The sequence below is a fragment of the Triticum dicoccoides genome, chromosome 5B, assembly GCF_002162155.2.
Source record: "Triticum dicoccoides isolate Atlit2015 ecotype Zavitan chromosome 5B, WEW_v2.0, whole genome shotgun sequence".
NCBI lineage: Eukaryota > Viridiplantae > Streptophyta > Magnoliopsida > Poales > Poaceae > Triticum > Triticum dicoccoides.
The window spans coordinates 560174151-560186154 of NC_041389.1; positions in this window are offsets into that span (position 1 = coordinate 560174151).

The following is a 12004-nucleotide window of genomic DNA, read 5'->3' on the forward strand; positions in this document are numbered from 1 at the left end:
TGCTTGTGTGTGTGTGTGTATGGGCTCGGGGAGGGGCGGCGTCCATGGTGGCTGCCGGGGGCGAGGGAGAGGGGTTAGAGGGGGAGAGCTCACAGCGGGCGACGGCGACGGCGAGGCGACGGCCGGGGCGGCGACGGCGGGGACGGCGCAAAGGGGACGGGGACGGCGCGGCGGGGACGGGCCTGGGGCGGTGACGGGGACGGGGGCGGTGACGGAGACGAGCGGCGACGGAGACGATCGAGGGCGGTGGCGACGGCGACGGAGACGGAAACAGAGGAACAAACAGAGAGGGAAACTGAAATTTTCGTAGCTGTTGTATATATAGAAGGCACCTTTAGTACCGGTTGGAGCCACCAACCGGTACTAAAGGCCTGTTTTGGCCAGGCCAAGCGGCGGGAAGCGACCCCCTTTAGTACCGGGTGGTGGCACAAACCGGTACTAAAGGCCCCCCCTTTAGTACCGGTTTGTGCCACCACCCGGTACTAAAGGGGTCGCGCTGCCACCCCAAAGTTTAGTCCCACCTCGCCGGGCGAAGGGCAGCCGCACTGGTTTATAAACCCAGCCACGGCTACCACTTCGAACTCCTCTATATAGCTAGCAGGCTTGTGGGCCTAAACTCTGCGCGCTGCCCTGTGAGTCTGCTGGGCCTTTAAGGCCTGTAATTACACACCTGTGGCCTATCAGGCCCACAGGGCAGCGCCACAAATTTTTGTATAGTTTTTTCTTTTCTATTTATTTTTGCGTAGTTTTTTGTATAGTTTTTTCTTTTCTGTTATATTTATTTTCTTCTATTTATTTGTGAGTAGTTTTTCATCTAGTTTGCCAAAATTCAACATTTTCAGAGTTCATTTTGTAGCGATTTTCAATTTCACGGTCATTTTGTAAACGATTGAAAAATAGCAAATATAATTTTTTTTTCTTTTCTGCTTTATTTTTTTTCTATTTATTTCTGAGTAGTTTTTTAGTTTTTGCTATATTTATTTTCTTCTATTTATTTTTGAGTAGTTTTTTTATATAGTTTTTTTCTTTTCAGCTATAGTTTTTCTTTCTTTTCTGCTATTTTTTCTGTTAGTGCCCGTAGTTTTCAAATTTGAATAGTTTAAATTTTGATGTATTTGAAATTAGTGTGAATTTGTTTGCACATAAAATTTCTTCGCGTTTCAAATGCCAAAACACATAACTACCCTAACTATTACAGAGATTCCCCTCTCGGCGCGAAACACAGAAGAAAGTGATGATAGCTAGTGAAGCCGATCACATCCCAGATCTTTGGGTGTGAAACTTTTTCTTCGCGTGTGTCCCTTTGCGCCGTAACCATGGAAAATCTTCATTATTTAACGGGATGCTCGTGTCAATATTCACTGTGAATGGAGCAATTTCATCAAACTTTTCATAATCTTCTGACTTGTCTGTCTTGTCATCCACTCCCACGATGTTTCTCTTCCCAGAAAGAACTATGTGCCGCTTTGGCTCATCGTACGATGCATTCGCTTCCTTATCTTTTCTTTTTCTTGGCTTGGTAGACATGTCCTTCACATAGAAAACCTGTGCCACATCATTGGCTAGGACGAATGGTTCGTCTGCATACGCAAGATTGTTGAGATCCACTGTTGTCATTCCGTACTGCGGGTCTTCTGTTACCCCGCCTCGTGTCATATTGACCCATTTGCACCGAAACAAAGGGACCTTTAAACCACGTCGATAGTCAAGTTCCCATATGTCCTGTATATAACCATAATATGTTTCCTTTCCCGTCTTGGTTTCTGCATCAAAGCGGACACCACTGTTTTGGTTCGTGCTCTTCTTATCTTGGGCGATCGTGTAAAATGTATTACCATTTATCTCGTACCCTTTGAAAGTCATTATATTCGAAGATGGTAACTGGGACAGCAAGTACAGGTCATCTTCAATAGAGGTGTCATGCATGGTACGTGTCTGCAACCAGCTGGCGAAACTCCTGGTTTGTTCACGTGTAATCCAGTCATCAGACTGCTCCGGGTGTTTGGAGCGTAGCAAATTCTTGTGTTCATCCATATACGGAGCCACCAAGGCGGAATTCTGTAGAACTGTGTAGTGTGCTTCAGTGAGAGAATGTCCGTCCATACATATTATTTGTTCCCCTCCTAGCGTGCCTTTTTCATCCAGTCTGCCCTTATGCCGCGATTCAAAAACACCAATCGGCTTAAGGTCAGGAATAAAGTCAATACAAAACTCAATGACCTCCTCATTTTGATGGCCCTTGGAGATGCTTCCTTCTGGCCTAGCACGGTTATGAACATATTTCTTTAAGACTCCCATGAACCTCTCAAAGGGGAACATATTGTGTAGAAATACAGGACCCAAAACGTTAATCTCTTCACACAGGTGAACTAGGACGTGTGTCATGATGTTGAAGAAGGATGGTGGGAACACCAACTCGAAACTGACAAGACATTGCCCCAAATCATTCTGTAACCTTGGTATGATTTCTGGATCGATTACCTTCTGAGAGATTGCATTGAGAAATGCACATAGCTTCACAATGGCTAATCAAACGTTTTCCGGTAGAAGCCCCCTCAATGCAACCGCAAGCAGTTGCGTCATAATCATGTGGCAATCATGAGACTTTAGGTTCTGGAACTTTTTCTCTGCCATGTTTATTATTCCCTTTATATTCGATGAGAAGCCAGACGGTACCTTAATACTGAGTAGGCATTTAAAGAAGATTTCCTTCTCTTCTTTGGTAAGAGCGTAGCTTGCATGACCCTGATGTATGCCATCTTCTCCGTGCATACGTTGCTGGTCCTCCCGTGCCTCAGGTGTATCTTTTGTCTTCCCATACACGCCCAAGAAGCCAAGCAGGGTCACGCAAAGATTCTTCGTCACGTGCATCACGTCGATTGCGGAGCGGACCTCTAGGTCTTTCCAATATGGCAGGTCCCAAAATATAGATTTCTTCTTCCACATGGGTGCGCGTCCGTCAGCGTCCTTTGAAACAGGTTGTCCGCCATGACCCTTTCCAAATATCACCTTCAAATCCTTGACCATATCATGTACATCAGCACCAGTACGGTGGCGAGGCTTCGTCCGGTGATCCGCCTCACCTTTGAAATGCTTGCCTTTCTTTTTTACGGGATGCCTGCTCGAAAGAAATTGACGATGTCTCAGGTACACATTCTTCTTACAACTATTCAAATATATACTGTTGGTATCATCCAAACAGTGTGTGCATCCGTGATATCGCTTGTTTGTCTGTCCTGAAAGGTTACTGAGAGCAGGCCAATCATTGATGGTCACGAACAGCAATGCCTTTAGGTCAAATTCTTCTTGTTTGTGCTCATCCCATGCACGTACACCTGTTCCATTCCACAGTTGTAAGAGTTCTTCAACTAATGGCCTTAGGTACACATCAATGTCGTTGCCGGGTTGTTTAGGGCCTTGGATGAGCACTGGCATCATAATGAACTTCCGCTTCATGCACAACCAAGGGGGAAGGTTATACAAACATAGAGTCACAGGCCAGGTGCTATGGTTGCTGCTCTACTCCCCAAAAGGATTAATGCCATCTGCGCTTAGACCAAACCATACGCTCCTTGCGTCATCTGCAAACTCCTTCCCATACTTTCTTTCGATTTTTCTCCACTGTGACCCGTCAGCGGGTACTCTCAACTTTCCGTCTTTCTTACGGTCTTCTCTGTGCCATCGCATCGCCTTGGCATGCTCTTTGTTTTGGAACAAACGTTTCAACCGTGGTATTATAGGAGAATACCACATCACCTTGGCAGGAATCTTCTTCCTGGGGCGCTCGCCCTCGACATCACCATGCTCATCGCGGCTGATCTTATAGTGCAATGCACCACATACCGGGCAAGCGTTCAAATCCTCGTACTCACCGCGGTAGAGGATGCAATCATTAGGGCATGCATGTATCTTCTGCACCTCTAACCCTAGAGGGCAGACGGCCTTCTTTGCTTCGTACGTACTCTCGGGCAATTCGTTGTCCTTTGGAAGCATATCCTTTATCATTACCAGCAACTTTCCAAATCCCTTATCAGATACACCATTCTCTGCCTTCCATTGCAGCAATTCCAGTGTGGTGCCTAGCTTTTTTTTTGTCACCTACGCAATTCGGGTACAACAATTTTTTGTGATCCTCTAACATGCGTTGCAACTTCTTCTTCTCCAAATCACTTGCGCAGTTTCTCTTTGCATCGGCAATGGCCCGACCTAGATCATCAACGGGCTCATCTGATGCCTCTTCTTCAGCTTCTTCCCGCATTGCCGGCTCAGCTTCTTCCCGCATTACCGGCTCAGCTTCTTCCCCCATTTTTGTATCATCGTATTCAGGGAACCCATGGCCAGGATAGCTGTCGTCGTCCTCTTCTTCTTCATTGTCTTCCATCATAACCCCTCTTTCTCCGTGCTTGGTCCAAACATTATAGTGGGGCATGAAACCGGACTCAAATAGGTGGACGTGAATGGTTCTTGACGTAGAGTAATTGCGACCATTCTTACAGCCAGCACATGGACAAGGCATAAAACCACCCGCCCGCTTGTTTGCCTCAGTCGCAAGCAGAAAATTATGCACGCCCTCAACGAACTGGGGAGAGCATCGGTCATCGTACATCCATTGCCGGCTCATCTTCATTACACAACACCGAATAGACCAAATTAATACAAGTTCATACATAAAGTTCATACAACACTTAAATGCAACAAACAAATAACTCTCTAGCTAAAGCATTTAAATGCAACAACAAATGCGATCAAGATCGCAACTAAGGTAACAATTGATCCAACAGCATAATGATACCAAGCCTCACTATCGATCGCATATTTTCTAATCTTTCTAATCTTCAAGCGCATTTTCTCCTTCTTGATCTTGTGATCATCGACAACATCGGCAACATGCAACTCCAATTCCATCTTCTCCCCCTCAATTCTTTTCAATTTTTCTTTCAAGTACTCATTTTCTCTTTCAACTAAATTTAACCTCTCGACAATAGGGTCGGTTGGAATTTCCGGTTCACATACCTCCTAGATAAAAATATCTATGTCAACTTGATGGGCATAATTTGTCATAAACACGAAATGCAACAAATAGTTTTAAAAGAGAATATACCACATCCGAATCATAACAAGGACGAGGGCCGACGGGGACGGATATCAAAACCATGGCACTATGTATAACAAATAACGTAGGGGTAAGATAATTATTATATGAGTAACTATATATTCAAATCACACAAACATCAATTTTTTATATAAAATTTCATGAACAAGAGGCTCACCACAAGGTGGTGCCGGCAACGGAACGGTGCGGGCGATCGACGGTGGTTACGATGGAGATTTAGAAGGCACTAAGTAAACCACACCTACATATGCAAACTAAGTGTTATTTTAACCTCAAATTGCATATAAATCAAATACTAGCACATATATATATTTCCTCCCAAATTACTAAACTCACAAATTAATAACTATATAAAGCATTGCAAGAGCTAATCTAGCAATGAGAGATGAAAGGACAAAGTTGATAACCTTTGTGATCATTTGAATGGATGGGGGCCTTCAAATCTTGACAATTTTTGGGCAAAATGTGTGATGAGCTCGAGAGGAAGAGGGGGAGAACAAAGAGGAGAGGGGAAAGGGGAAGAACAGAGCGAGCTCGGGTGAACGAAGGGTTTATGTAGAACGACCTTTAGTACCGGTTCGTGCCAAGAACCGGCACTAAAGGTGCTGGAGGGGGTCCAGACTGACAACATCCTGCCACCACTCTCATTAGTACCGGTTCGTGGCACGAACCGGTGCTAAAGGTTAGCCACGAACCGGTACTAATGAGAGCGGCCCGGCTAGCCATTGGAACTGGCACTAATGCACACATTTGTGCCGGCTCAAATACAAACCGGCACTAATGTGCTTCACGTTTGACCCTTTTTCTACTAGTGTATATACATCTTGATCTACTATCTGCTCAAAAGATGATTGGTTCTAGCTCCTATAAGCAGATATTATTTACCTTCACTTTTTCATATCGCATGGCTTGTTTTATCACTGCTATATTTGTCATGCTTTATCTAGTATTTCTGTTAATAAAATTATTCGGTAAATTGCTCATATTTCCAACAGATTTATGGAGTGGAAAATTATGAAACCATGAAAATAAATATGAAAATATGCTTATATTTATGAGAAGTACCGATCTGCACCCACCCATGCTGCTCTTGCGTCCCCTGTGCGACTCGTCCGCTCCGTCGATCCTTCGCATCCTGTTCTTCGTTGACGTGTTGCTCCCACTGATATATGAACGATAACCTCGATAATTCTTCCATGAGGCCTATATACGATAGGCAGGAAAAAGAGTAGCATCTTCTGCTGCCGCAGTAAGCAGCATCACTCATCACTGCTGAGTCATGTATATGTTGTTCTTCATTTTCCGATGACGGATGGATCGATTGGTGACCGTTGACTCTTGCTAGTCATAGCAGACCACACCACTATATGTATGTTTGTACACTACAACAGACGAAACTGAACGTACATTTGGGAATAGAATGTACTGAACATGGATGTGTGCGAAATTGGCAGAGAAGATGTACTGTTACTCATCCAAGGGCTTTATTTTTTAACGGGGTTACTCCCCCACTTTTGATACCCAGTACCCACTGTGCCTCATCGACTCGAGCGCAAAAGCATGAGCAATTTCGAAGGGCTTTATGGCGGTGAACAAGAGGATCAGAATGTTGCTTTTTGACCTGGGTCGCCATGACCGGGATGTAGCCCTGAACTCAGCCACTGCAGCAGAGGAAACACAGCGGCATTGGGAGGGAGCAGCAGCCACAAAATGGGCAATGTGTGGATCCTAGAAAGTAACCTGAACACTTAGATTCTACCTGTAACTCCTAGGCTTTGCGGTGCTGCCATCATCACTATTATGCTCTACTCCGCTGGATGGATGCAGAACATGACGTCTCCTGCTGGGCGTTGGAACCTCCATCTTTTATATTTATTTCCTTCCCTATGCCTCCAAGTCGTATGCGTGCAGTCAATTTATTACTACTATTCAAGAAAACTACTTGCATTGCCGGTAAACATCTTGCGTGTTTTTCTTTTTCAAGAGAAACTTCTCCCATGTTTATGTGTGTGTAATGTGTGTAGCCTATTTATTACTATCCTCCCATAAAAAACCTATGCTACATGGAAATGTTCAAATGAAAGAGTTGTGATTTGAAAGAGTAAAGTGTGGACGAGGGGATATGATGATTTCTTCCGTGCTCAAGTGAATATGAGGTAGAATATATAGGGGAGAGTGAAGTAACTACCACGACAAGTGAAGGTAGCTGAAGGTAGGTTCATCTATAAAAGGTTCTGGCAGGTTTCTATACGAACATGTGTACTCTTCGCTGTAGATTTTACCATTTTATTTTAGTATTTTTGTAGCCAGAGTTATGATTTTTTGCATTACTGTCAGTCATAACGACTGAGGAAAACATTTAAGCATCCTTGCATAAACCCGAGAGAGAAGTCACTATCATGATAGGAGTCTGAACACAATAAGCAGTTGGTGAGGTAACATGAAGTTATCATAAAACTTAATATATATTTTACCTGTGAGCAATACAAATTAATCGGCTATATTTACATTTAATCCTACTCTTTATAAGAATAATCGCTTAAGAACCAAATCTTGTGTGATTATGAAAACTACTATACGAAGTTCTATGATAATAGAAAATAAGTGACCATTGATATGGTGGATAATAAACTGATTAATGCACCGTGCAAGTGACTTACTTAATTATGTACCAAAAATCTGCCGTTATGTTGGTGATCCGATATTTCGTTCTCAGTTGCACATCTTACTGCTGATCTGAATAATTAGTATTTATGTGAGTCAAAATTAAAATTATTTTAAGAACATGTCAAAGCTGTAGCTTGGCATGTACATGACTATTGCTACACAGAAAGAATAGATCTAAATGTTGCTTTGAATAACGAATATTTATGGGAGTCAAAAAATGTTTGTCAGCACTAACTAGTTGCGTGGGACTTGAAAGTTGCAACTATAAAATTCAGTTATCCTATTTTAATTTGGATTATCAATCTATTATCTACTACTACTTATAAAAGTATGAGTTTGGTGAATCCAAACAATCTCAACCATTCAACCAACTATATCCAACGCCCCACACAACTCCAATTATTGATGTATCTATCACATCACCATAGTTTGGAAACAATATTGATTGCGTTAATTCAATTAACATATTGTAGGAAGCATCATTAACTATATTGATTGCAATTAATCTTAAAAACAACATAAAAAATGCACCAATTATCCTTTTATAAACATTCCGTCATCGCTCTTTCTCCCTTTAGTTGTACCCGGCCACGGCCAATTCTACCAAAAAGATGGGTGGGATGAAGTGTGTTCCTACACCGACAAGGACACAGTCCGTATCACAGACTACATGGTTGCCAAATTCCCCACAGTCTGATAGCAGCCCATTGCCGAGCCATCCTACCGGTAGTTCATGCGAGGTCAACACGTAGAGCTCGACCGCATCAACTTGGAAGCAACATAGCCTTGAAGGGCGACACCTATACAGCGAGGACCTTGCCACGCTAAGAAGCCGATACAGAATGACACGGCACATCATTTAAGAGAGGCAACTCTGCAGGTATGCAACCAATGCAAAGTGAGCATGGGCATATTGCCACACGACATAGCTTAGATTCCGGAGTGACTAAACTTTACGGAAAACTCAGTTCATTGATGGGGAAGAGTTGCGAGAATGGGAGATGACAACGTAAAATTCGTTAAGATACTATCAGATTGGACGTGCGTTGCATGTGCATGATAACTAGTTAATTCCAAGAGGATACGCGTGATCTCTCAGTTAAAGATGTTTATCTTTTAATTAGGAATATACCTTTAGTTCGGGCCTTATGTCAATTATAGAGATAATATCTATGATTTGTTATTTAGAGTGGATTTTTTTGGCTTCTGTACAGAAGAGGAGCCCCGGTGTGGAATAAATCAAACAGGACTTAGAGAATAACCATCGTTACAGGCTTACAGCCCCCGGAGGCAGCATGAGCAAAGCTAGTCGTGGCATAGCAGTCGCAGCCTATTCAGACGCTTCTGTAATCAGCATTCGTGCTCACACGACAACCCCACTGCTCTGACGCTTGTATCACACCCTGCAACCACCTTCACCAACCAGCAGCTCGTGGACAAGTTGCACATCAGATGAGGCTGTCAGGCGTCGCGACTTGGCCATGGGGAATGGTAAAGCGGTGGCCTTTCCTAGTTCAGCAGCGGCGTTTCAACATCTTCAAGCAACTAGGTTGCTCGTGCTGGGACGGATGAACATAGTGCCTTCTACCCTAGCCCCTAAGTTTGGATGGCACCCATTTCAGGAGCAGGGCCAAAGATCTGCCAGTTGTTTCATGCCACGAGGTACAGGAACATCGTGCGTTTCTGGAATTTGGGGCTCCTTAGGCTGCCACCGTAGCCAGTCCATAGCAACTCGAGGATGAACTGCATGTCGAGGAGGGGTGTGAGGTTATGTATGTACAAGTATATACATGTCCCAGCCAAGACCAATATAGGGTTAGATATCTCAGTTAGGAATTTTTTCCATTTAAATTAAGAATAGATATATTTTAGCTTCAGCCCCGGAGGGGTTCATCAAAAAGTGGGTGAAGTGTGTAAACTCTAGTGTTGCTGTTTAGGCCGTAATCAACCTCGCCGGAGGTGCTCTGTTTATATAGCTTGAATGACAACATCAGTTACAAATGAATAGATCATGGATAATCAAGAGAGGACTCTTGTCCTTCTATATTCTAGCACTAAGTACTAATTACCCAACGTTACTTCATGCTAATGGCAGCACTAACTCATACTTGTTATCTTAACATCCCCCCTCGATCGAAAAGCGGGGAGCACATTGAGATCGCTTCTGAACCTTTCAAACTGCTGAGCCATCAATGGTTTGGTTAGTATATCTGCGAGTTGATCATGAGTTGAGATATGTCGAATTTCAAGTGCCTTTTTTGCAACTCTTTCACGTACGAAATGATAATCAATCTCGATATGCTTCATGCGAGCATGAAAAACTGGATTCATGGAGACATACGTCGCGCCAATATTATCACACCGCAAAGACGGTGGCCTGCTCTCTGGAATACCAAGCTCTCCAAGTAACGCTTGTATCCACATGAGCTCTGCTGTTGCATTTGCTACAGACTTGTACTCGGCCTCCGTACTTGAACGAGAAACAGTAGGCTGCTTCCGAGAATTCCATGCTACTAGATTACCACCAAGGAAAACGGCATGACCACCGGTGGATCGTCGGTCATCTGGGCACCCGGCCCAGTCAGCGTCAGAGAAGGCATTGAGCATCATGGATGGAGAATGCCGGAGTAGGAGTCCATATGACGATGTTCCCTGAAGATACCGCAGGATCCGTTTCACGGCTGTCCAATGAGCTTCAGTCGGCGAGTGTAAGAACTGGCAGACCTTATTTACGCTATACGAGATATCGGGCCTCGTCAGTGTAAGGTATTGAAGTGCACCAACCACACTGCGATAGCGTGTGGCCTTAGTTGAAGACAAGGGTGTCCCAGACTGTTTGGATAGCTTCTCCATTGTTGCCATCGGTGTAATGCATGACTTTGAGTTTGCCATGTCTGCCTTCTTTAGAAGATCTAGTATATACTTGCGCTGGCAAAGAGCAAGACCACCTTCAACATTCTGAACTTCAATGCCAAGGAAGTAGCTCAATACTCCAAGATCCTTGATGGCAAAATCATGACGAAGCTGATTCAGCAAACGACCAATGGCTGCATCACATGAACTGATGATAATAATATCATCAACATATATGAGGAAATACATGTGGAGCCCCCCTTTCCGAAATATGAATAGAGAGACATCAGCTGCTGATGCGCGGAAGCCTAGATCAAGAAGACGAGAGCTTAGGCGGGAAAACCACGCACGTGGTGCCTGTTTCAAGCCATAAAGAGATTTCTTTAGTTTGCATAGATGGCGAGGAAACTGTTGATCGATGTAGCCTGGCGGTTGATACATGTACACGTCTTCAGTCAACACCCCATGCAAGAATGCATTCTGAACATCAAGTTGTCGTATACTCCACTGATGAGTGACTGCAAGAGACAATAGAACACGGATTGTAGTGGGCTTGACGACCGGACTGAAAGTATCATCATAATCAATTCCTTGGCGTTGTTTGAATCCTTTAGCAACTAGACGAGCTTTGTACCGATCAACAGAGCCATCAGCCTTGTGTTTGATCTTAAAAACCCATTTACTATCAATTATATTGAGTCCTGGACGAAATGGAACCAAACTCCAGGTATCATTCCGATGCAAGGCAGCAATCTCGTCATCCATTGCAGCCTTCCAAGATGGATGTCGTGCAGCTTCAGTGTAGTTGGTAGGCCCGGCGGGGTCCTCTGAAGATGTCGTGCACACATACGTAACGGTGCCATCAGTGCGGATGTACGGCTTGACAATGCCAGACTGAGACCGAGTGTGCGGGCGCATCTGTGTCAGTACAGGAGGCGCCGGGGCCGCTGAATCAGCTACCGCGGAAGAACCTGAGCTCGAGGTGGCAGGAGAATCTGAGCCAGAAGACGACCCATATGTGTCGGAGTTGGCCGCTGCAGAGCCAAGTGTTATCTGTTGAGAAACCGTGGTTGTCTCATGATCCATGCTATGAGGCGCAGATGACGTCGATTCCGAATCAGCAGCAGAATCTGCATGAGCATCAAAAGAAACAGACTGCACATCGGCCATTAGATCATTGGAACTATTAGTACTTCCGCTTGGGGCTGGAAAATGGGCTGGTGAATGTGTGGTGGGGGGCAAAAGTTGGACATATGGGAGTGTTGATGAATTGGCAGGTGCAAGCGTAGCTTCAAACATACGAGCAAATGGAAAAACCGCTTCATCGAAAACCACATCACGAGAAATATATATGCGTCCAGTACTAGCATC